This window comes from Aythya ferina (genome assembly GCF_964211825.1).
Source record: "Aythya ferina genome assembly, chromosome: 9".
NCBI classification, from domain to species: domain Eukaryota; kingdom Metazoa; phylum Chordata; class Aves; order Anseriformes; family Anatidae; genus Aythya; species Aythya ferina.
In genome coordinates, this window is record NC_140305.1 from 17,715,543 (window position 1) to 17,740,214 (window position 24,672).

Genomic DNA, 24,672 nt, shown 5'->3' on the forward strand with positions numbered 1-24,672 from the left:
CCACAGGGCATAAAATGATGGGGAGAAAGGTACCTCGGAGAGCTGTGCATGTGGCACCGGGTGATACCACCCAAAAAAGGAGACACTTTGGGGGGCAGAGCTGGCCAGGGAAGGCAATTTCCTCCCAAACCAGCGAGGCCGCACGCTACGGAGGCTACCAGCAGCCTTGCATGAGCCGCTCGCTCGTAGCCGCCGTATATCCAGTTACATCCCTCAGAAACACAGCTGACTCCATCACCGAGCCTTTATCAGCATTCACAGGGACCAGAGAAGGTCAACAGAGGCGTCATCCAGGAACAGAAAACAAGCAGGGCGAGCTCAATGGGAACTTGACAGGGCAAGAATGACTGCAGTCACGGCGGAGCGAGGAGAGTTCAGCCGCCCGGCCCTCTTTTGCTGAGGCTCTCAAAGAAGACAAAACCCCTGACCTTTGATTAAACTGCGCCGCTCTCAGAAGAGGGGGTGACTGAGGGGCCCGGGGACTCAATAAGAAACCATTTATCTCAAGGTCATGAGTTCATCCCCCCCCCTCTCCGTGTGCTTTTTTCTTTAGTCAATTAAAACAGGGCACTCCATCTGCATTAAAAAATGTTCCGAAGGGCACGGGCAGAGAGCGCCTCGGGAAGCTGGTGGATTAAGGAGCCACAGCAGCAGCTCTGCTGCTCCTTGCAGCTCCGGGAGGCTCGTGGGATGAAGAGGGCTCGGGATGGTTTTGTGCCCCACGTGGAGAAGCTGCGGAGGGGACCGCGGGCAGCCAGCACCAGCCGCAGGGTGGATATCCCCGTGAGGAGCTGCAGGGGGAGCTGAGCCCGCCCGACCCCCGGGCATGGGATGTGGAGACCTTTGTCTGTTCCCATACGGAGCTACGGGGCGCTGGAGGAGCACGAGCAATTCTGGGGACACCTGGAAGGAAGAGGGCTCTGCCCTCCTGCCCACGGCAGTCCCAGCCCCGGCGGTGACAGGATGGGTGCCACGCACACACAAAGCACACCGGGAGGAGGAGGACACCTTTCACTGCATCACCAGCCCTGAACAATGCAGGAATCCAAGCTAACGTGTGCCTGAAACCCATTACTGAGAGAAACCAAGCTGTCTAGGAACTCCAGCTGCTGCACTCAGAGTTCCTGGTAATGAGCGCACAGGCGCAGTCAAAACATCGGGTTTTTTGTTTTCTAACCCATAAAAAAGTCAGGACAAAACGTGCTCCTGCACACGGGGTGCACGCACATCCCCCTGCTGCTCTCAGTAGCTTCTCCCCAAGCAAACACACACCCCAAAAAGTAACTACTGGGCTTCATAAAACATCCCCATCCTTTTGCTGTATTTACCCTTTCGTCCAAAAGCCAAAATTTCAGCAGAGAAAGAGGTCGACCACGAACTCACAGCTGCTCCGGCAGCACATCAGGGCCAACGTGCAAGTAAAGTGGCAAAAGGGAGGGGGCTGGAAACAAACGGGAAGCAGAGATTGCTCCCATTCACCAAGGATGGTAATTATTTTGGAGAGGGCTGCGGACCCTTTTGGCTTTTAATTAGCCTCAAACCAAGCCACTCTCGGTTCATATTGGTGAGAAACTATTAGGGGCTACGGAGCTGCAGCCAAGGAAAACAAATCTGTACCAGTCCTTCACCCCCAGAATAACTTCTGATTGTCGAGCACAGTTACCAGGGGAATGAATGGCTTCTCCCGCGAGCGCCTCACTCAATTAAACTAATGCAGACAAAAAGGCCGGGCAGCGGCGGCAGAAAGCACGGGGCGAGTCAGATGCACGCGCCTGGCACACAGAGAGCACCAGGAGCAGGTTCAGGATGATGACAGAAGAGCTGCCCACGGCCTGCGTGCTAGCAGAAGACACCAGAGGCTTCTCCTTGGGATGCTGAAAGTGTCCTGAGGAGCCTCTGTGAAGCTTTAACCGAGAAGACGGAAGCGCATGCTGGTACCCCAAGCTGTGATGCGTTTTTAACAGGGACTGACAAGGATCTGAGCAAGGACATACCTGCAAAAAGTCCTTGGTTTATTTATTTAATCCAGACCTATCGTATTGCTGCCTCCCCTTCGGCTCAGCAGCCTTATAATTATAACTCTGCCTGGAAATCGGGGCAGCAATCAAGACAGAGCACAAAAGAGAAGCCAGGAGAAGCGAGTGAAATCCTTGGCCCTTTTTGAGCGAGAAAGCCCGAAGTCTAAAGCATTCTGATCATCTTTCAGAGCACCCAGAAAAAAATAAAATAAAAAATCAGGTGCTCAGTGTTATCTCTGGCTGCTGACGGGGTGTCACGGATCTCAAACCTAAATGTTTCTGCTTGGGGAAGGAGAGGGAGGCGAACAAAGGCATCAGGCTAGCCATGAACACCGAGCCTTCACACTGCACCAACCATGAGCTGGGCACATCAGCACGTGGAGAACGGCGGGCAGCAAACAAAATCCACCACCACCTCCTTTTCTTGGGGTTTTAATGAAGTATGCACTTGCAAATGTAGGTCTAAATCCCATTTCCCTCCTCAAAAGCTGAAGGAAGTTGTGCCTTCGATGTCAGTGGGGACACGCTCAGCCTGCACATAGCCGCGATGTAACAGGGGCAGGTGCTATGCAAAGCTGAGCCCACACAACCCCAAAACCATCCCAGCTCAAATGCGCTCCTCAAGCAGGTGCTCCTTGAACCCTGGACACCTCTCTAGCAAAGCACGCTGATATTTAACTTCCTTCTGGGCTCACCATGCTGCCAAACATCTGCTGGGATTAGCTGGTTCGTGTTTGCACACGAACGCTATCATAAGGAAGGGGCTGACCTATTTATGGATGTAAATGCTGGACCAGGACCTAAACCCACAGGCTGTATTTGCACATACGGCCCTATCTCTCCTGCCAGATTTCCCTTTCTGTAGCCAGGACAGAGGCACGAGGTTCTCCTATAGCTCACAGCCTGCTTTCCATCACAGGTAGTTTAAGCGAGCCCTGTTGCTCCCCTCCTCCACCTCACCCCCATGCAATTGCACAACTGAACATTGCAAATGAGCTGGGGTAGGGCAGCTCCACCAGGAACCCCCAAATGTCATATGGGTTGACCTTTGCAGGAGAAACCCACGTTACCTCCAGCCTCCGCTCCACCCCCTGGAGCCCCAGGGCTGCAGGTCACACAGACTCACAGCCCCACAGGTCTCCAGCGGGCTCCACCAGGCCACTCTGCAGCGGATCAGCCACCCAGATTCCTCGTGGCAAGGGACTTTGCATCGAGTTACACGTTTCTCATGGGTGTCCCTCCCTCCCACAAAAACCTCCTGTGACTAAGCGCTGAGGAATGAACGGAGGAGCTGCACAGCTCAGAAGCCAGGATAAAGAGCACTGAGGGAGACAAGCTCCCCGGGAAGAAGAGAGGAGAGCACAGCCACGTTTCTGATAGACCTGAGCAACTTTGCAAAAAGGATTACACACGGTAACTGTTTGTGATGGCAGGGCTACAGGAGCCTTATACTCCTGTGACTCAGAAGTGCTCTGCACCAAGCTGCAAGTCCCAGGCACAGAGCTCTGCTCTAGCAGCTACCGCTCTCCTTTCCTCTGCAGATACATTTCAATACTTATCAGGTCTCCATCTTAGTCACATTCTGCTAACACACACTTTTTTACATCCTTTTCATCTTCTTTCACCATCAGGCTCTCTGTCCCCAAGCCAATTGCTCTGCTCTTCTCTCAGCACTCTCTGGGTTGTCGTCACCTCCCGGGGCTGGAGCTCCCGGACCCCCACAGCCTCTGCTCAGCTTCAGGAGGTTTCCAGCAGGCTCACTGCTCTCCTGTGGGTACCATCACCAACAGGCTCACCCAAGATGCCACCTTCATAGGTAGAGACATGGACAACACGAGACAAGAGTAATCCTGGAACATGGAAGCAAAAAGAAAGAGAAGGGTAATGGGGGACGCTGGAAAATGCCAACACGGTGGCCACAATTACTGGTGTCATTCACCAGATGGATAGGCCTGGTCTGGCTCTGGGGATCGAGAGCATCTGGAACTGTTTCCATCCATCACATGGCAGGTAGAGCTGCACAACTAAAACGAACAGCAAATATTCCTGTCCTAAAAGGTGCAGTCACCAAAACAGCTGGAACAAGACCAGATGATCCAACGTGGGGCTGCCTGATAACGCACAGCTACCTTTGTACATCCAGTTCCAGCCATGGAGTAGGGCACACCCCTAACCAGGTATGAATCAAACCATCTGAGACATGGGAAATTTATCAAGAGCTGTTGAAAAAACAAACAAACAAACAAAAAAACACCTAAGGTTGCTCCTGTTTCACTGCAATTTACCTTCAAGGTATGGCGAGCAGCTGAGGCAGGCAGACAGCGGCCCTCAACACAGCAAAGCTGGAGCGAGCAGATCACTTTCACACTTCTTGCACGTAACAGCACAACGCAAGAGCTAAAACACCACCCCAGGCACAAAACATGGGCGCACACAGATCAAAGGCTTGGGCTACTGCACAGATGAAACTCCGGCAGGCAGGGAATGAGCGGTGCGGGTATGGGTACGACACCCCTGGGAGCGTCCTGACCCCAGCCGAGGTGGGACATCAGCAAGATACCTACTTATAAAACAAAACAAAAAGGGGGTGGGGAAATCACATAATGGCACGTATCTATCCTGAGTGCAGTGTGGGGACGGGAGCTAACTTCATGCAGAATAACTCAGAAATGAAGATGCCCTGCAGAGATCCCTGTGTGTTGTAAGGAAGCGAGCACTGCTCTCGTAGCTCCTTCTCCAGCTCTCCACTGATTTCCACAGCTCTCCCACACAGCAGAGTAAAGCACGCTGTGCCAGGAGCAACACAACGAGGAGCTGAGGCACTTCATCAGCTGCCATCCTTTGCCCTGGACACTGCAAATACCTGGGTGGGTGGAGTGCCTTGGAAAAGCACACTCACTGGTATTGCTTGAAGCTCACCTGCTGCTCTGGCCTCACTCCCAATTCTCGTAGGCCAAGGGAGACACTGGAAGAGGCGTTATGTGCCAGGGACACTGCCCTCACCCCTACAGTAGCACAGAGGTGTGAGGTGTCGTTCCTAGCCTCTGAGATACTCTTCTGACTCACAATTCATCGCTTAATGCCACTATTGGAGGTTTGCAACTTGTCTGCCTCATTCACAGCGTGATCTCCTGCACCGTGTGAGGGTGTCTATTGCAACAAGGCTACTGCCAGTCTGCATGCTACAGCATTGTGCCAGAAGAAACCAAGCCAGACATCTCCCGAGCTGACTTTTAACACTTCTGCCCTTTGTTTCTTCCCTGTCTGCATTTGAAGCAAATTAGGATTTGGGTTCAGGAACGTACTTAAACCCCTGCTTATCATTAGGCACACAAGTAGCTGCAGAGAGTTCAGCTGGATTACTCACGCACTTGAATTTCAGACTGACTCTGCAGAAGGCTCACCAAGGCCTCCTTAAATGGCAAAGATGCAGCTCCGCACATCCCCGGGAAGTCGGGAAAGAAGAGGAGCCTCTGTGAGCACACCAGGGTGGAACTGTGCTAGGGAAGGCAGAACAAGGCATTGTAACAGGCAGCTCTCCCAGAAAATAGTCTGTTGGACGAGAAGCACTACAGCTCTAGAGGAAGCCTAAACTACCTTAAAAACTGCACTTTTACTGTATGCAGGAAAACAAGCCACTGAGAAACGTACAGCGGATGATCTAAAGTCTCCATTATCCCTATTATATTCCTTGAAATACCTTATTATACACAAACATCACCTGGACCTTAACCATTTTTGTGGTTTATTTCTGGACTTCCCATTTCAGATCCAACTGATCAAACTGCCCTGGTTTCCAAATGCTGGGGGCAAAGCCCAGCTCCCATCCTAAGCCAGGCACTATGAGACCCACACACAGTACGTACAGCCCTTGCCCCCAGTCAAGGATGATGATAACACGTAAGAGGAAGATAAAAGCAGAAGAGATGAGGGAGATGGACTGTAAAGATAGATGTAACTGCACTGAGCAGTTCAGGGCAATCTCCAGAGCTGGGTGAAAAGGATGCTGAACTCAGTCTATAATTACAAACAATTCTTTTCAGCTGTTTTTCTCTGATTATCAGTTATGACTGCAAACTAAAGCAAGCGACCCTGGTCTAACCAGCTTCTTTCGCTTGGATTTCAGTGTCAGGGATGATGTGAGACTCCCAGCTTCACTCCTCACTAAGCCTCGGTGTCCCATCAGTAAAACAGCAAGAACCTCTACCTGAGGAGGGCAACGCAAAAAGTCACCCCAACTTGAAGAGCACTCACACGAAAGAGCAGAGTTCTCCAGAAAAGCAAATTAGTAATTCTGCTTTCAGCCCTCAGTTTGAATGGTATGTAGGAAATAAGGCTTGGGGCCATACAATGCACAGAAAGAAGAGAAAGTGAATAGGTGCTCATTAAGCATCACCTTCCATCCTGAGCACAAAGAGGAGGTGCCCTGGCAATTAAGTGGCTATACCACAATACCCGCTTGGGGGGGGGGAGAGGAAAAGGACAGCAAATTAAGGCTTCATTGACAACCTTCATCCTGGCATTTTGTAGCTTTGAAGCACTCGGACTTTGCAGCTTTAACACCGTTCTCTTAACCAAGTGCATCGCTTGTAGTTAACTACAGACTCGTCACGCGGCTGGGGCAATCGCTATCTGCTGCTCTTGGGAAACCAGATTAAAGGCTCGTCTTGGCCACGCTAATAGCTTGAGGTATCTCTCCAGATTTGTCCAAACCCATGAAAAGCAAATCAAGCCTCTACCTCAAGCCATGAGGTGTGTTAAACTGAAGCCAGCTGATCTCCTTCGGGGCTGAGCTGCAACACAAACACCGCTGACTCCAGAGCGCGTAAGGCAGGGGAGATGCGGCAGCTGGAGCTGCAACCACTTATCAGCTGCTAATCCAATCACCCTCCCAACCCAGTCCCTGCGTAAAGCGCACTGTCTGAGAGACTCCTCGCCTTCATCCAAGCCTGCCTCATTAAGTAGAGTAATTCGAGTCTGTTAAGGTGAGGTAATAAACTGCTGAAACAGAGAGAGCTCCTCGGGGTCCGTGCGCGCAGCACGTGGAAGATGCGCACACGCTGCCGAGACGCCAGGCACAGCGCTCCGGGTGCGATTAGCGCCGGGACCACAGCAGGGCCAGCTGCAAGTCACCTGTGAAACAACCACTCCAAGTTTCTCTACAGAAAACTCACCGGCCTGAGTTTCATACAGACGTCCTCGTTGCTGAAAAAGCCCCAGAGGATGTATTTTATATTTTACATTTGTTAAGCGCAGCAGAACTCAAGCACGGAGCTGGGCTGCTTTTAACTCATCGTGCGAAGCATCTGTACCCATCCCGCTGGGCCCACAGCCCCTTCTCTGGGGGCTGTGCCAGGATCCACCAGCCTCCCCCATCCTTCCTGCCTTGCCCAATGGGCCAGGCTGCCAGGGAGCCCCCAAAAAGCAGCAGGGTGCTGGTCCCCAAGCAGTGCTATGTAGGATCCCTGCTTTGCAGACCTGGCAGAGGAGGAGGGAGAAGAGGAAACAACTGCAGCTCCTGACAATGGCATCCACCAGCCTAAAGAGGAGGGGGGAGTTACAAATTGATGCATAAACAAGACCTGACTGTGTAATTCAGAGCTAACAGGGTAGTTTACTGAATGTTAATTAAATCCTCAGTGCCTGTTACCAACTGTGGAGATCAACTTATTTTTAAATTAAATAAGCAATAAATGCTTAGCTGAACTTCTATTAAATTTCACCCAGTCAATGAAGTATGTGGGGCTTTTAATAGACATTAAACAAGATAGTTATGGCAAGTTAGTTGATATTTTATTACCTAAAGATAATGGCCATATTAAATCTCAACTAACTATTCCGCCGGCGGCACAATCATCCAAGATTTGGTGGAAGTTTGCCTGCCTTGAAGCATCACTGGGCAGTGGTAGCAGGGAGATGAAGGCAGCCGAGAGCTGAACAGCCCCTACTCAGAGGATGCTCAAATGTGTAAACCCACCTACATGCAGAAGGGGATTCCTTCCAACTAACCTGGCAAACCCAACCAGGGCTGGTCAGCTCTGTCACACTGAGCCAAAGCTGGCATAACGCTGGCGGAGACCCACAGGCGTCACGACCCAGACCAAACAAAGTTATTTATGGGGTTATTGAGGAATCTCTGTATTACAAGGTTCCCTTACGGCATCAAGGGCTGCAGTAAACATCCTCACTTGAGTCTGCAAAGCTCAAAAGCTTCTATCTTTTTCTAAGAAAAGGTTATCAGCAGCCCACAACTCCACCGATGTTTGTTTTCCTTTCTTGAGCATATTGCAATAGTTTGGGAGCACTTATGAGTGACTCACACGTGTGTCACTGTCACCCACAGATCCCAACAACAGATACCAACAACCTAAAATGACAGAGACTTGCTGACAGCTACTTAAAACGATGATTTTCATGCCAGCTCTCGCGCTTGCTCAGAACGTGATCGAAACCAACTCTTCCGAGATAAAAGCTGAGTCCCTACTGAGGTGTCTCTACCAGTAACCTTAATAACAACGATTAAATGTGGGCAGCGTTTTTTTTTTCATGTTTGGTTAGAAACATTATGAACCCTACCTGCTTGCCGTGCCCAGAAGTAGGAGGAACAGAAAGAGTGGAGCCCTGCACCCAGCTAACCCCCATTCCTTGGGCAGGCGCAAGCTGTCAAAAGCTTTTTAACTTTGTGGGGTTTTTTTGGTCTGTGGTTTTCGGTTTGATTTGTTGTTTTCTCTTCTCTGTTTGTTTCTGTTTTACAAAACAAAAAGCTCCCAAAATTAAAAGGAGGAAAACATTGAGCTCTTCATACTTCACTGGCACCGTGCTTCGGAGAGGCCCAATGTACTTGTGGAAGTTGACTGCAACATCTTGCTTCCAAAACCTCCTCTGGAACTGTTGTTCATGAAGTTATTTCAAGTCCTCTGTTTTCCTATACGTAACCCACACTCTTTTTAAAGGTATTGTTCCTTGCGAATCCGTCTCTTAGATAACCCACATCCTCAGATAAGCTACGGTTTCTGTCTCCCCCACTCCTGCCTGCTTTTCAAACGTGGCTGCAGTTCCAGTAAGCTCTCTAGCTTTTAGCAGAATTACCCTGCTGTGAGAGCGGAGGGAGATAATGAAGTTACCGGGCTAAGAAAACAGACTGTGGAGGACTGAAAGAAGGTGAGAGTCCCGCTGTCTTGCTCACGCATGCATATAGCGAGCACAGGTGCTGGATCTCAGACTCCTGGCAGATCACGTAGACAGGAATTTGTATTCATGTTGCTTCCCTGCCGTCTCCTCAGTCTAAAACGTAGCGTGCCTTAGAGACACAGACGTACCTAAAGGAAACACACATCTTTGTCATCACTATGTCACCTCTAAAAGCTCTCAGGGCATCCTCAGGGATGACTGTTCAGACTTCCCCACACCTGCAGGGTTTCCCAGAGCTGCAGGAGTCTTCAGGCTGCCAGAGGCTGCAGGGTGAAGAGCACAGAGGACCAGCCACCAGCCTGTAAGTGACTCCCAGCTGGCTGCCCAGCAGCCAAGCGAGTTTATTAGGAGAAACTGCTGCACGGGTCAGGCTTTCAGACACCCGACAAGGACTGAAATGCCACCGAGTATGCATTGTTCACACAACCACGATGGGCAAAGGAACAGAGAAGCCACTGTAGGCACCCTGAGGGTATGTGTTTCCACAGACGCATGGAAACTGTCTTATTGCAAACCATTTGTCACTCACCCAAGCTACTGCTTTTCTCCAGCTACAGTCATCAAAAGTTTCAGCGAAACCTGCATGAAATGGTCTTTTCTTTCCAATTAGATGTTTAGGATTCAAGAGGCAACACTATTGCCTGGCAAAGCTCTGAATGTACCTGATAGTCCTACAGCTGTCCTATCTTCTTTCCAGACCTGGCTACATTCTTGTCCTCTGATAAATTCCACCTTTTAGTTACACCTACGTGGAAAAGCATTTACATTTTGTTCATTTCAATCAGCCACTTTCATCCTGGCTCCAACATCTCACAAGCACTGGTACAAGGGAACAGAGACCCTTTTTCCACAAATTCATAATTCATTCATCAACTCTGTGACACCTTTCTAGCGCGTGTTCTTTCCATAGGAGCAATCCCAAACTGTCGATCAAACTCCCTCGTGTTTTCCAGCTTCCCAGCATTTTTGCTATCCCTATTCGAGACCACATACATTCTCCACCAGATTTCACAAATCAGGAGGGAGTCACTTCAGTTTGTCGTCAGACATTATACTAACGAACCCAAGCAGCGACACTAATAAACAAGGCAACAGTCAGGCTTTGAAATCAAGTGACTGGTGTCTCCACTCTGACCATACTGTAATCGGTACTTACGTTGTAATCAACTTATGTTGTAATTAAAAATATATACTGATGATCATTAGGTATTTAAAAGCACTTCAGCTCCACTGAGACCATAGCTGAGCACCAACTCGCTGCTGCAGCTCTGGAGCTTCATCCCGTAACATCCTAGGGGAACGTGTGCTTTGGCAAGCAGTGCACCACTGAACCTACACTTATTAGTTGGAAATTTTACTTACACTGCACCAGTTCCTGATTCTGGTAAGACAGCATCCCATCACCCGTCAGAAATGCAGCACAGCTGAAGCCAATTTTCAGAACAACGCACTTTGATGTCCAATTTGCTCTGCAAGTTTCCACAACACAAGGCAGCAAAACCACACCTGGGATTTTCTGTACCCTCACTGTGATCGTTTGGATATTGGCTCTGAAAACCACTCCCGGCCCACCAGTCTGGAGGCACATTTTTGCTGGTGTGCACTGGTTTCACGTAAGATTGTACCAGCAGCGATTCATCGCAGTTTGGGCCTGTACCTATAGAAGCTGCCATGAGATAATGTTTTAGCTTCACTTCCCTGGACATGTCCCCAGTTTACACACAGGAACTTATGGAGCAGACTACAAGGGACACACACCTCTGATAGGGACTCCTGGACAGCAGGACTGCTGGCACCATGGGATGCCCCCAGGGCCTCCATTGAGCACATGGGGTGGGCCTGGCCTTTGGAAAGCAGGCCTAAAAAACTACCCACACGCCTTCTGGGCACAAGGAGCTCATTTCACAGCCCAACCAAGTCACCTCATGCCTTCTACCCATGACCAGGCACCAGCCAAGAGGCGCCCAAAAAGTCTACGCCAACCTTCAGCTCCGCTCAGGGCCTCCAGCACCAGGGTGGCAGAAGAGCCTACGAGGTGCAGCAGGCACCTGATGCTGGAAGAGCTGCCAATGCCATCACCAACAGGGATTTAGCACTGCCACCATCCCAGGGCAGGTACAAAATTCAATGATTAAAGGGCGGCAGGACTGAAGGCAGCCCCACCATTTTGCAGGGCAAGACAGCAAAGGCAGGGGCTCGCTGCTGGGTGGCTCTAGAGCCACCACCCAAACCATCACCCATAGACAACCTGTCCCATTAGGGAAAGGCCCTCCAACAATGTCTGAGGAACTGAAAGAGGGGAATAACAGCGCTAACAAACTCAGGAGCAATGGGATGAAGTGTCATGGGTGAGGTGAACGGGATGAAGTGTCAGCGGGAGACACAGTAGGCCAATAGGCAGAGAGAAGTTTTACACAATACATTTTAACCTCAGATGGAAATATTTCCTGAGGGAAAACCCATCTCCTGGAGCATTATTTAGCCTTGTTTGGCCTAGTCCTGCTGCAGCAAGGGTGGGGAGAACCAGAAAGTCCCTCGCATCCCAAGCCTGCTGTGCTGTGCAGCAGGCTGGGCTGCACGCAGGACAGCGAGCCACATTTTCCAGTGTGAACAACTGCATTGGTAACATATAGATGAGATGTTGTGTCCTGTTCTCTGGCTCCAGGTGTTCCTCTGCCTTCCTCAGGTCCCATATTGTCCATCACTTGGTGGGCCACCACCTGCTGTATGACTCCCAGGTGCACAGGGACTCCCTGCTCTCTCTCAGATTTGGTCCCTAAAATCACTCCTGGAAAGTACAAGCACAGACTCTACAGGAAAGTAGGTCCCAGAAGGAAAGAATCTCTCAGATCTAGAGCACTTCCCAAAACTGAAGACTCCTATGCAAGAGCTCACACTCCACATGGGTCAAAACCACTTTCTTTACATGGGCCGAGGCGTTGTGGATGCGTAGGAAGACACATGAGCAAGCCTGGAGGTTCCCACAAACTCTTAATACTTCGTGTAACCAAGTCACCCGGGCCAGAGACAGATACCAGACAGGAACCCAACCCCAAAACCAAACAGCTGGGCCAAGAAACCACCTCATCCGGGTGCAGAAATCAAAGAGAAACAAACCAGAAGGCAACGCAACCCAACCGTGGGGCCATGCTGCACCTGGAGGTACAGTAGCCAGAGCAATTAGAGCGGGAGCTTTCTCCATCAACACCTCCTACTCCGGAGCGCTGCCTTCTCCCAAGCACACCCCCAGGGCGTGGAGATCACTCCCCGAACAATGGCAGGAATCAGATTTGTCTGTCTGAAAGGGGAGGGCAAAAATTCAATGGGGGAGGGAGGGAAACCAAAAAAAAAAAAAAATTTTTCAAAAGAAAAAAAAAAAAAAAAGAAAAGCCCTGGGTGACGTAAGGGTGTGGGAAATTTCTACGTAACTTACCTGTTGGGGAAGGGTGGGCCTCCCCCGGGTATATAAAAAGCTGCTGGGGCTTTGCTCAACTTATTATTTACCAGCGGGGGTCGGGCCGGGCCAGGTGCCCGCTCGGGGGCAGCGCCACCCCCGTGTGCCCCCCCCCCCCGGGCCAGGTGCACCTGCGGGCGGCAGGACCCGGGCTGGGGGCTCCGGGGGGGCACCGGGACCAGCACCGAGGAGCTCTCCCCACCCTCCCCCAGCCCACCCCGGGAGCTGCTCCCACCCCAGCGCCGTGCTCGCCCCGGGTATGGAGGGGGGGCACCGGGGAGGAGCCAGCCGCGGCCACCCCCCCCCCCTCCCCACGACTTCTTCCCCAGCTCCGGCCGGGGGCTGCAGCTGCTGCCCAGCTGCCTCGGCGGGGCGGGGGGGGGGGAGAGGCGAAGAAGAAGGGAAGGGGGCAAGTTATTATTCGCAACGATACCTCGGGGGGGGAGGAGGAGGAGGAGGAGGAGGAGGAGGAAGAGGCGGCGGAGGCGAGCGCGGCGGCGGCGGCGGGAGGAGGCGGCGGGGGTGGACCCCGGGGCGGGGCTGGGGCCGGGGGGGGGCGCCCGGGGCCGCCCCTCTCCGCCCTCCTCTTCCTCCTCCTCCTCCTCTTCCTCTTCCCCCGGCCTCTTTGAGCCCCTCTGCCCACCCCCCCCAAACCCCAATCCGGCATCCCCAGCACCCCCCAGGCACCCCCTTACCTCCCCTCCGGGCGTTGGAGGTGGGCTGGGAGCTCCGAGGGACGCCCCCCGAAACAAAAAGCGAAAGCGGCCGCCGCTGCCTCCCGCCCCGCCGGGCTGCTGAGCTCTGCCCGGGGCTGACGTCAAGGCCCCAAAATTCCTGCCTTTCCCCGCAGGCACATTTGGCCATGTAAGGGCTGGGGCCGGGGTTGGGGCGGCGGCAGCCACCGGCACCGACCCCTGCCAGCATCGCCCTAAAACTCGGGGTGGGGAGCCCCCAAAAATCCCCTCGCTGTACCCCCAGCCCCGCGGGATGCTGGTGGTATTCAACTTTTTTTTTTTTTTTTTTTTCCCCCGGAGAAAAAAAGTTGCTGTGCTTTTTTATTTTATTTTTTTTCCCTCGATTTTTTCCTCTCTTCTTCCCCAAGCCACGTTAAAAAGCTTTGTGGGGAGGGATGGGATGCTGGGGGTTACCATACAGGGTCCTGCCCTGCTCGGAGATTCAACACAAAACCTGGCGAGCACGCTGAGGAGAAGGGGGGAAGGGAAGCTGCATTTTCTAATCTCTCCGTTTCGTGGCTGTTTATAAGGACTGCAATTAAAATAATTCCGATTTTTGAGTGTGATCGTTTTTATAAGGGGCTGGTACCCCTGGCACAGCGAGTTTGGGTCTCTGCAGTTTTTCAGCCTGGGACTGGGTTTGCCCTGAAGAGCAGGGGAAGGCAGAAGGGTTACGCTGCGTTCAGGCGGCCGAGGGGAGAGCTGCCAAGCCTTACTCATTTGGAAAGAGATCTCTGGATGAGTTCTTAAGCACTCCAAATGTATTTCGCTTTGACAATAAAGGGCTCTGCTGTGTACTTTCAGAAGATGTTTACAATCTTGCCCCATTACCAGCTTTAATGTCCGCAGTCGCTGCTTAAGAGCCCCAGGAGGGAAAGTTTGCGCCTAAGGACCCAAAAAAGGACGTTAAGTGCCTAAAAGACTCGAGAAGCTGAAGATTGGAGTTCTGATCCAGCCTCCTCCGCCCTTCCCTGGCTGCTGAAGCGTCTAAAACAAGGCAGGATGGACCCGCACGCTGTGTCAGATCGGAGACCCCAGAAGCTGCTGCTGCACCCTTAGGGGCACCCCTTCCCCAGCAGGCCCCACAGCACAGGAACTGTGACATATCCCACATTCAGCCCTTGCTGCAAACGATCTGTCTGTGGTTTATTTGGTGTCCTGCGCTGGCCCCCAGCACCAGGGGTGCTAAATTCCTGCAGAGGGACAGGGAGGACTGCTGAGGCCAGATGCCATTGTGCAGCTAAATCCGTGCGAGCCTTTCAGTCCCATCACAGAAGTTTTCTAAGCACTGTGACTAGAAATACCTCAGCCTTGCCCTAGCCGCCTACCCCGTGTTTAAACCCTGCTGAGATCCAACACCAAAGCAGAATAGCATATGAGTCACTAGGGCCCCATGCTGTAGGTGTACCTAGAGTGCCAATAACGCTGCGAGCGTGGCCTGTTGTGAAAGACAAACGTGGCTGCTTCCTAAAGCTCTGCTGGGCAAGGCTGGAGCACTGGCACTGGCTGCGCGGCCAAAGGCTTTGCCCAAGGCCCTGCAGGCCTGGCTTCAGTTCCTACCCAGGGGATGCTACAGCTCAAGTATCTCCTTCCAGACCACCAGGCTGCAAGGCCATGCTCCTGTATCATACTCCGAGGAATGCTCCTGATGGTATTTTCTGCTGCAGATGTCAGGGAGCCATCACGAGGGACTTGCTGGCACTAATGGCTGTCAGTCTCAGCGCGGTGTGGCTCTCGCCAGAGTCCTGATTTGTAGTGCTCCAGAGAAGTGGATTTACAGAGGAATTGTTGCATTTTTTTTTTTAATTATTATTATTATTCTCCTTGAAATCCTCTTTTGCAAATCTGCAACAGTCCTTGTGTTCTATCAACTGGTATCTAGGGGAAGTGGCTGAAAACTAAAAGAAAACTGTTTGGCCCAAGATGAGAGACAAGTGTTCTCCATTTAGTATTTCAGAGAAAACCAGTGGTCAAATATTTTCCTTGTCCCCTATCCAACAATTATTGCTTCTTTATCCATCAAGCTTATGCAATTTTCCAGTCGCGTTAGCAGAAGAGAGGATACTTTGCACGTCCATAGCAGCCTCCTTTGAATGATCTCAACAATTTTAAGCTTTGGGCCTCCAAAGTATGAGATAGTACTCCCACTACCTCCATTTTGCAGGTAGGTGAGCTGTGACTAATCCTCTGCAGCACAGCGGTGGAAGTTTGATTCCCAGCCCATTACCCTTGTAACATGCAGCCCAGAACGGTCACTGCCTCGTCAGGCACTGTGTGAATTTTCTATTTTTTCAATTTCCTATCATGACCAATATCATACATTTTGGAAATGAAAGTAGAAACTTCAAGGTGTTGAGCCTGGCTGTGAAAATCTACTCTTTGCCTGGAAAGAATCAAAAATACTGGCAACGTGCGATCATTCCTTTGGTAATATCTACCGCACCCTGCACCATAGCAGCAAAATGAATTAAACAGCAAAAGACTGAAATGCCTTACATTGCATAGGCCACTCAGGAGGCAGTAATACAAGAGTCAGCATGGGCCAATATTAATTCAAGGAAATGAAGTTTTTTAGTGGTTAAGGTACATGACTTGAAGCCTGGAAAACTGGCCTCTGTTCCTACTTTTCCTGTGTTGTATGACTTCAGACCAGTCCACCTTCCTGTGTCTCCAGAAGCCCTTATAAGCCCAAAGCACGCCTGCAGGCTCTGTACTGCACTTATCCTGTGTAAGAAAGGATATAGCACGACCAGCCTGAAGTAAAACCTCCCACCAGATTATTTGCAAAGGGATTCTGAACAAAGTTTTCAGAAATCAGCAGATGAAACCTCATTTTTCAGAGTCTGGGTCTCTCCTTCTTGGTGAGATTCTAGATGCAAAATCATCAAAAAACAACAACAATCGCACGCACAAAAACCCAAACAAACAAAAATAAAACACAGGATTGGAAGAGCTCTTGGGAATCCATAGTAATTCATCCCTCGCACCATAAAGATGGAGCAGCTTTGCCTAAATCATACTTGCCAGATGATCACCTGGTCTGCTCATAAGGATATCTCCAGGATCCGTTCCAGTGCTTCACAGTTAGAAAAGCTTTCCTTATCTCTAACCTAAGTCATTTTTGCTGCAATTCAACTCTTAATCAGATGAAATCGTGGGGATCTGACGTGTTCCCTCGCGAGCAACAATTCCAGAACAACAGGAAAGTCGCCCACCTGGTGAACTAATCCTTCCGTGGGTAAAAGCCAGAAAGGCTGGAAAACACACTAAGTGTGTGTGTTTTTAGGAGAGTTGCCGCCTAATTTCCAGACGAAGATCAGATCCAATTAGCCTTAGATCAACCGGAGACTCCTCTGCCCCAAACAACAGCACTTTTCACCCACCTTGCCACAAGGATGCCTCTTCCCATCAAGACACGCTGCGGTGGTGCATTTGACCCTTCAGTCTCCAGAGGGTGTTCTTGGAAGCACATGCCAAATGTGAGTTCACAGCAATAGCATTCCTGTGGTAGTGGGGAAGGAATGAGGAAACACCAGCATGGATGCTAGACAGAGAGGAAAGAAAACACTCAACCTGCAAGCCTGAATTCATTTCTAACCAGGGTGCACGCTCCTGATTTAGAGATACATGCATGTTTGTTGCCTGGTAAAGGGAATCTAGGAATAGCAGTGGGCCAAGTTTTGTCATTCTCCATTTTGCAGGTATGTTTGCATCCAGACAGGAATGCAAGGCATGTGCTGGGCAGGCATTAGGATGTCATAGATCACTGACAGTGATCGAGTCTGGGCCAGAGCCCCGAGGGAATTCTCACTGACGGGGAAATACAATTTCCAACAACCCCTCCTTAACTTTTCATTAGTGTATCAGAGATAGCACCCATTATCAAACCCTTCTGCATCTCTGTACGCATCTTTCAGTTGCACATGGTTCACCAAACTCCCCATTTTACCTGCCAATTAGTCCTAATTAATTCCATGTCATTTTACTCTTGGCTAAGATAAGCTTTGGGTAGCTCAGGCCCTTCCCATCATCTTTCAGAAATGTATCAGCCCCTCTGCAGTCACTTCAGGCTTTGCTCCCAGCTCTGCTCCATAGCTGTCTGCTCTAACTGTGCAGCACTTGAAAAGAATGGTAAAGCTTTGTAAAACTGCTAAATCCCATCACTGAAAATGGCAGTGGAGCAATGTGCCAGTGTAGCATACTTAATTTTAAGGACATACTTAAATCCAATTTGAGTCCAGTGAGATTTTAGCTTAGGTTTAAGTGTTCTGTTGAACAGGGGTGGATTTAAGGATTGAAGTGTTTTGCTAGACTGGATCTTTGGTTAATGAAGAAGGAGGGTTGCTAGTGCCTAGAAGAAAGAGCTGCCTAGCACTCTGGGTCCACAGGCAAGCCATAATACTGCTAGTCCCTGCTGCTTGACCATTTTTCTAATGAAATGTGATGAAATTAGCAGATGCAATTAGTAAAGTTGACCATTTCACTAAGAATCCTCACTCTCTGGGCCTCAGTTTAGTGGGGAAATTGGGGGGGGGGGGGGGGGGGGGGGGCGGGGAAGTAAGTTTATAGTATCTCAGAGTAATGTGATATAATTAAAGCAAAAGTCACTAGACTTTGTATTTGCACCATCTGGTATCTTGCATGGTATCTTGCTAATGGTGAATGTCTCATGTCCAGATTTTAGCAGTAAAATCATGAGTGCTTTGTTTTACAAGACAATTGGTCAAATTCTTTAAGGAATTTACACTGAATACTGAGTACCCCAGCTTTAAAAGAAATGTTCGTGGTGACAAATAATTTGGGGGACATTTTTGCATAGGCTCTGACCTCCCTGTTGAGAATCAAAGCAAAAATATTGAATGTACTAAGCAGATGTCTTCTCCTAGTGACAGCAAGATGAGCAGAGACAGCTGGTTAGAAGAACAACAACAACAAAAACACATCATCATTCCTGCTTTGGCTCCAAAAAATCTTGGACTTGTTGTCAAGGAAGAAAGCTATGTATGTAAGAAGCCAAGAAAGAGACAAATATTATTGAATCTGGTAGCATTTTAGTGAATGTGCTGGAAATAACTTAAGTAGGAAGAAAAACTGGATGCGCTCCATTGTTTATTAAAAGAATGCCTTTTCTTATTTCCACGGGGACCTATAGCCCATGTAGTCATTAACACATTTACAAAATGTATATTTTAAATACGTTGCCTCACTCATCAGTCTTGTGGGCTCTACTAAAGTAGAGTTCCAGCACATAAAAATATGTACAGCCACATAAATATATCTGCAAGCTAGAGGTGCCAACTGTGAATTTCACATGTAACTCAGTCAGGGAAGATGGGTGTAGTACAGAGACAGCTAGAGAAATCAGAAATATTAGGAAGGGCATTCCCCCTAGTGAAAAATGAGAAGGAGAAGGAGAATTCTAGATGAAAAACAATCTGAGCTGTGGTGAATAACATATCAAAGAGTTGTTTGACAAGACCGCAGAATAAACCAGTGACCTTCTGGCCTCCCTGCACAAGAGTAGCATAGTCTTTCCCTTGATGATTTTCACACGAACAAAACTTGAACTCTCCGCTTGGCTCCTGGACAGCTCCGCTTCCCTAAGCTTTGGACACACTTGAGGTAAGAACTACAGGATCAATGGGAAGAGTTTAAGAAATCAAAAGCTGTGCAGTTTGGCTAACACCAAAGATGAATGACTTGAGGTGGATGTTCCAGGATGTCCCACATTCCACACCATAAATTGTTGCCTTGTGCAACAGCAAAGGTCTGGATTTGCTGACTCAAGAGGCCTCTTCCATGGAATGCATCTAAATCCTTAGCCATCTCCTACAAAAGTCCTAAATAGTTTAAAGCCTCAAAGAGGCAAAGAGTTTAAGATGGTATAAGGAATGAAGGGTGTGACCAATTTGACTGACTAGATTCTAAACAAAGAACAACGAAGGTGGACAGCCAAAAAGAAAGTGCTGGGTCTCCAGTTCTTGGTTGCCAGCTTTGCCCATGCTCAGCTTAGCAAGTAGATGACCTGTATACCATCATTTCCATTGTAGGAAATCATGGTTAAGTATCCTGCTCCGCAGCAGAGCAGCTGTGGGACTTTGGGAAAGTTGTAGATTGAGCTAAGCTGGAAAGAGCTTCCTCCGTTTGCCAATATCTTTGAGAGTCTGGAAACTTTCCCGTCTCTACTGTGACAAAAACAGTTCTCAACAAAGCACAAAAAGCACACAATGAAAAACAAATCAGAGTGCCAGAACCAACTGAAGATCACCATTCTGCTTTAATTTCCTGTCTTGCTAGCCTCAGCTCCAAGGCCTGACCTGCAGTCTCCCAGCCACCCCAATAATTACCATGCCACAATGGAGGACCATCTTGGCCAGGAATTCCATTCTGATGCCAAGAAAACGATTCCTAGAGTGTCTTGCTGAAATGGATACATTCCCACATACAGAACACGAAAGGAATCATGTGTGACAAACATTTTCTAATGAGAAACATTTATCCAACATGTTCCTCCCCAGTGATTCTGGAGCTTTGTGCCTCAGTGCACCATCTATAAAAAGACAACTGCACTTCCAAGTCTTTGGGAGAATAAACTCAGATAATAACCTTGCTACCTCCATCAATTACTCTACGATCTCCATATACCTCATAGAACATAAATATACATGTAGACCAAATTAAGGCCCATTACAACCCACGTGCTTAACCTTGACCAACAGCATCTCTGGCCAAAGGCTGCTCCATCTGCTCCATTCTTCTGTGGGACATGGAGGCGATGCAGCGTGCCCCAGCAGCCCTGGACTCAGCTGTCCCCAGGAATTTGGATCACCAAGGAGCCAGCCCAGCCCTGCTGCCAGTGAGGTGACAGATCCCTGGCACTGGAGCTACACTCAAGCTGCTCATGAGCTGCTTGTGGCTGGAGAGGAATGTCTGCAGAGAGCTAAACCAGATTGCTCATAGATCTCTTCCAAATGGCTCGCCTCTAATCTAGCAGACAATTTGAGAGTAAATGTGAACTGGGAGCAACATCTTTACCCCTGCTGAAGTGTAGCAACCTGACAGGAAACACAAGAACATTGAGTTTATGCACAGATATTTGGAGCTGGCTGCACAGGAGAAACCTTGGAATCTCGCTGGTCCCTTGAGAAGTGCAGAAAATGCCAGACCCTCTTATGCATAGTCTTTCCCCTCTTGTAGGACACGTCTGCTTCAGTTATCTGTTGGGTGCTATGGACCCACAACAGCCACGGCAGCTGCAGGAGCACAGTCATGGCCCAAGCAAGGGCTGGCACTCCACACGGAGCTTGGGAACATGAAGCAATATGCTTACAAATATCTGTTCAGCACAGACCTTTTAGAAAGGGACAAATGGTTTCAGAACTTCAAGAAGGCTGAAAGCAGTTTGACATCACCCATGTTTTTCAGGTCCACACCTACCACAGGGGGGGAAAAAGAGTTTTTCAGTTGGTATTTCCATTATCCTGCCCACATTTCAGCCAATCGGCGCTAGCATTTACAGAAAATCTGGACACCCATCTCACGTGTTCAACATCTCACTCTTCCAAGCGTGGGCTGAAAAATGCCACTTTTCTCCACTATTAAATCAAAAGCTGGCTACACCCATGTGTCAGCTGTTTACCACTCTCTGTCCCCTCCCTTTGGGCAGCTGACCAGGGATAATGACCTATACCCTTGAAGTATTTGTTTTATTTAGTATTACGGAGCAGGAGGGTTGAAGGCAACAAGCAACCTAAGAATATAACCATTCCCACCCTATCTTACTACAATGAGAAAGATCAGCTTGTCTCTTTGCTTGCAGGAACACAGCAAAACCAGTCATCTCAACTCTTTGTGGCCAAGACTTTATCTGGGCTCTTTCCTGCTCTGTCTTTAGCCTAACCAGACTGGAGCCTTCCAGTTCAGACCATTCACTCCCGCTTTACTTTTGGGTGTGAACAACAAACTGCTTGGTTTTGCCTTATCTGTGTTGGCGCTGCTCCAGAGATGCCTACGTGAGGTGGCCACTTCGCACAAGTGGTACCAACAGAGAAGCCAAACGTCGCAAGGAAGCATTTGAAAGTGCTGAGACATTGTCACAGCCACCCAAAGAACTGCACCAGTTGACACTGCTGGTGTTGAGCCCCAACTGCAAGCTTTGCAGGAGGATCTGGGAATGGTACACGCCCTGTGTCAAGCCTCACCCCATGATGAGACAGGCAGGCAAATGAGAAAAATAGGGCCCTGGCCCCTTCCTGTGATTAGATCATTATAATGGGTAAATATTTTCCTAGATAGAGAGCTGAGATAAGGAACTTCTGATGTCTGAAATGGAATTTGAACAAGACTCAGAAGGACTATCCCTACCTTGTAGTTCTTTGTAACATGCTTTTATCAACTGAATGCCTTCTTCCCCCAAATACCTGGGAAATTAAGTGGGAACTTGTTAATAGCTAAAGGTGAAGACATAGATCTCATGGAATAATTTTTTATTGAAGAACCATAGCTCAGTTTTAGTCACCAGTGAGATCATTCACCAGGAAATATATCGAAGTGATTTAGAAATAGGTATCAAGGGTTAATTCCCTGACAACATTACAGCTCTACACCATTCAGTCTAAATATTTACTGAGGAGTAAAGAAAAGCATCTGAGTTGTAGAGTCCCAGAGATTGGCTTAGTGAAGTCTATAATGAGAGCCTGTTGCAGCACAGAAAAATTATTGTGATTAGAAAAGAAAAAATTAAATCGGTGCTCTTGTGCTATAGCAAAGAATGATTAGTCATTCCTCGTTCCTTTCTCCACATTATTCATGATTTTTCAACCTCTGCTATATCCTCTCCCTTGGTGTCGCAATCCCCCTCTGACCTTTCTCAGAGTTTGGGGGCTTTTGCATCAGAGATGTTGGTTTACGAGCCTCCTTAGTGGCAGGTTGTCTTTGAGGAACAAGTCTGACTTAAACCTCACTTAATATCCAAGAATGTTCTCCGGTATTTGACCTCTTCGTGGCTGAAACAATATTCTTCACACAATAACCTTGGTGTTTCAAAGCTGTGACCAACACCTGTGGAGTTTCCAAACAAATGGGCTCAGCGTTCCTTGATGCACTTCTAGTTACTGATCCCATGTTTGATTGCTTTGTAATTATACTTGTAAAACATGCTATGGGGTTACACATAGGGGAAAAAAAAATAAATCATATTTCAGAATGGTAGGGGATTTATGGGAGCTGCAAGACAAAGAAAAACCCACCTTTCTTTCTTCATTGTTTTCCTTGGAAGCCAGCCACCAAAGTTTCCTTGTCAGTAATACAGGGGTTTGTAAATAGAACAAAGAGCTTCCTCACACCGAGGCTCATTATATAACCCCAGTGAAGTCATGGTGTGTCTTCACATGCAGTTCCCTTGAACTTTGCATCTTGCTTCTCCTGAGAACAGTCTTGCATGCCAGCTTGAACAGATGTGGTTTCCTTTAGGAAAAGTTTTCTGTTAGGGTCATTCTGACTTCCCTTTCAGAGCTTTCCAGCTTCATGTGCTCTTTGCTCAGGGGATTACTGCAGTGACTACTTGCTCCATGTGCTACTGTTAAGCTTCTCCTCACCTGCTGGCTGAGCTGAATGAATGCCGAAATCTCTGTTCTGCAGAAAAACCTGACATTTCATGTTTTCCTGAATTGAACCGGAAAGTTGCCATTTCCTTTGAACCCAAATTCTGAGAAACGTCATTTCAGAAAGAGCAAAATGGCCTTACTGCAGCCTTTTGTTTGGGTGTTATTGACATGTAGTCAAACAAGACTTGAGCTAGTCTAAAATGCCTCAGGTTCCAAGGGCTCCCCAATGCGCCGGGGCAGCGCCCACTCTCCTGAAGACATCTAGTGGGCCATGGACTCTGCTGAGGGTGTTCTGCTGGACAGACAAAGTCAGGAAACATGGCTGGAGATGTGACACTGAGCCAGGTGGAGTTTTATCTCGACCCACGTAAATATTCTAGAATTGTTTCCACCTCAGTGCCACCAGCCCACCAATATACTCTAAGCTTATAAGTATCTAATTCTTGTTTTCTGGCCTCACTGAAAGCAAAGGCTTTTACCATATCTCACTGAAGATATAATTCAAAGAGAGTTGTAGAAGCTGATATTTCCAACATACTGCATGCCTATCAAGTGAAAAGTGCAGCTTTAAGAAGTTTTAACTTTAATCAGGACACAAGGTTGTGCAGACCCCTATATTTAAATACCAGCACATCTGTTCTTTCAGCTTTGGTTGGTTAGAAAAGTTTTCAAGTGAACAAGAATAAGACATTCTATGGCTGATAAAGAGCATCAAATGAAAAAGTTCGTGCTGGTTGAACTAAGCTAAGATAAGCTTGTGTGTAGGCAGCTCTGAAGCAGCAACAATATAGCAGGAAAAACAGCCCTACCCTGTGAACAAATGAGAAAAACAAAACAAAGAAAACAATGGGGGAAAAGCTGCTTCTACCTGGCCTTCATGGAAAAAAAAAAAATGAGAGAAAAACAAAAAACAACGTGGGGAATAAACAAAAACACACTTCAAGACTGGAATCTCATCAGAGTCAAAGTCAGTGTAACTCCTGTATCACAACAGTTTGCAGGTCTAATAGATACAAAGCTGTTCCTTCACCCGAAAACCAAACACAGAAGTCACGGAAACCCATCATGCCAATTCTGTGGCTGCTTTCCGGAGCAGAATCTCTTTAAATGTCAATGTTCCCTTTGTTCTGTTCACCCTTTATAATGAATCTATCATCTGTTTGGTAAAAGATCCAATGAAATATGTAATAAGGTTATCTCACCATCTCTGTCTATTGTAAAGCCATATCTGCTCTTCCACTCATTAATTATTGTCTTCCATTTCCTGTGTCAGGTCTAAATTAGAAAATAAAGACTCAAGACTTACGAGCTTAACAACTTACCATACATCAGCTGAGCTGTTTTAACTCTCCATGCATTCCCTCTTAGCCCATAATAAACAAAACCAGTGTGACTTTGCAGTGCGTAGGCTTGCAATCTATGCAATTTAGCTTAACTATCTTGTAGTGTCAGCTAAGCTGACAGTGATAGTTACCATGGCTAAGCTGATATTCAGTCCTCATATTGCAAGACTTTGTCTTAAAATCTTGGGAGCAGAGCTCTACCACTACATCCAGAAAACTACAATGATTTATGTGCTGCCAAAATATGCTGAAAGAAAGAGAGAAAGAACAGAAAATAAAGAAAAAACAGAAAGGAAAGAACAGAAAGAGAGAGAAAGAAGGAGAAAA

At 48.4% G+C, this 24,672-nt stretch overlaps 1 protein-coding gene across 24 annotated transcripts in view; it reads right to left on the reverse strand.

Moving 5' to 3' along the window:
* Positions 1–24,672, reverse strand: part of LPP (LIM domain containing preferred translocation partner in lipoma) — a 381,557-nt gene that overhangs the window by 318,011 nt on the left and 38,874 nt on the right. For 8 of the 24 annotated variants that reach the window (XM_084529011.1, XM_084529022.1, XM_084529024.1 and 5 more), the window contains one exon: positions 16,781–16,899. The exons of 3 other annotated variants lie outside the window; for them this stretch is intronic. The gene's annotated coding sequence lies outside the window, so the exon portion shown is untranslated. 13 more of the 24 variants (XM_084529017.1, XM_084529015.1, XM_084529027.1 and 10 more) reach the window with 8 other exon arrangements.